This window comes from Etheostoma spectabile, chromosome 3 (genome assembly GCF_008692095.1).
Source record: "Etheostoma spectabile isolate EspeVRDwgs_2016 chromosome 3, UIUC_Espe_1.0, whole genome shotgun sequence".
Classification (NCBI taxonomy): domain Eukaryota; kingdom Metazoa; phylum Chordata; class Actinopteri; order Perciformes; family Percidae; genus Etheostoma; species Etheostoma spectabile.
Genome location: NC_045735.1, coordinates 29,808,715 through 29,810,141, shown reverse-complemented (window position 1 = coordinate 29,810,141; position 1,427 = coordinate 29,808,715).

Below are 1,427 nucleotides of genomic sequence, written 5' to 3'. Positions count from 1 at the left end.
CTCTTGTTATGAATTGATACTATAAATAAAATTGAATTGAAATTGAATTGAATTAATCTAGCAATAAAAAATGTATGCCGTAAAAATGGGTTTGTGTTAATGCTAATGCTAATGTTAAGTGTTTAACTGACAGTAACACTTTTATTGTAGCATACCAACAGTAATGGGCGTAGATGTATCTTTCCCAGTCAGGTGTGTGTGTGTGTGTGTGTATGTGTGTGTGTGTGTGTGTGCGCGCGTGTGTGCGTGTGTAACGGATGTTACGGTATTCTGCCTTTACTTCTCTACGGCTTCTGAAGTTATGGCAATGACAACACAGAATTTTCTCCATAAAGCAACACATTTGAATCAAGGTATTTATAAACATAATAAAGCAGATATTCAATGTTCCAAAAATGACAATAACTCATTTTCGACCAAATTTGAGTTACAGTCTTCTGGCTTTGCATGGCAGTGTCGTCCAGGTGACTTCATTTAAAGAAATACTACAGTACTAATTTAAATAAAAAAGAGATTACAGTTAATTTGATGTTTTTAAAACATGTGACTTCTTCATTACAATAGTACAACATTATACTTTATAAGTTAAAGATACGGTGCGCAGTTTCTGTCTCCCTCATGAGGAATTAAAAGTTATGACAACAAAACTGTTGTCTGTTGTCTGTTGACTGTTGACGGACTCTTTAGATGAGGTAATTATCTTTGCTTGATTTTCTGAGCTCAAAAGTCACCTGATGACACCATTTTCTAAACATAGCCATACTGAAAAATACAGAGCAGTTTTGTGGAGGAGAAAGTCTTAATTAGCTTTTAGCATCAAGTCATTTGGCAATGGCTTGACTATAACAAAATACGCACTAAAGCTTTAAATGCAGACTACTATATATATATATATATATATATATATATATATTATACAATATATACAAATATATGCAAAAAACAGAAAAATAAATTATATATCCAGAAGAGAGCAATTCGTTTTTCAACAACTGAAGAGTTAAATATGAAGATAGTTTTTTTATTGGTCCACTGTATATTCGCTCCACCCATGGAACCAAAGGTGTCATGATGTCATAGCTACTGTATCTGGGCAGTCCCCTCTGATGTACAGTATATAAATCCGCTGCATCCTTAAATATCATACTGTGTATATGTATGAAAGGGCAGCCTGAGTGTTCAGGGGTTGAAATATTTAGCTAGAGCTTTCCTTTTATCCTGGACCAGCTATGGCAATGCTGGCTGCAAAGCTTCTTATGTTACTTTCTCTCTTTGGGGGCAAACCTAGCTCAGCTGCTGCTCTGGATAACTGTGTTTTCTTGGGTGAAGAGGAGAAAAATAGTCTGTACGAAGCTGGAGATGTAGTTATAGGGGGATTATTCCCTTTCCACTACAGCCCTGCACCTTCTCTTCCGACATACAAAACA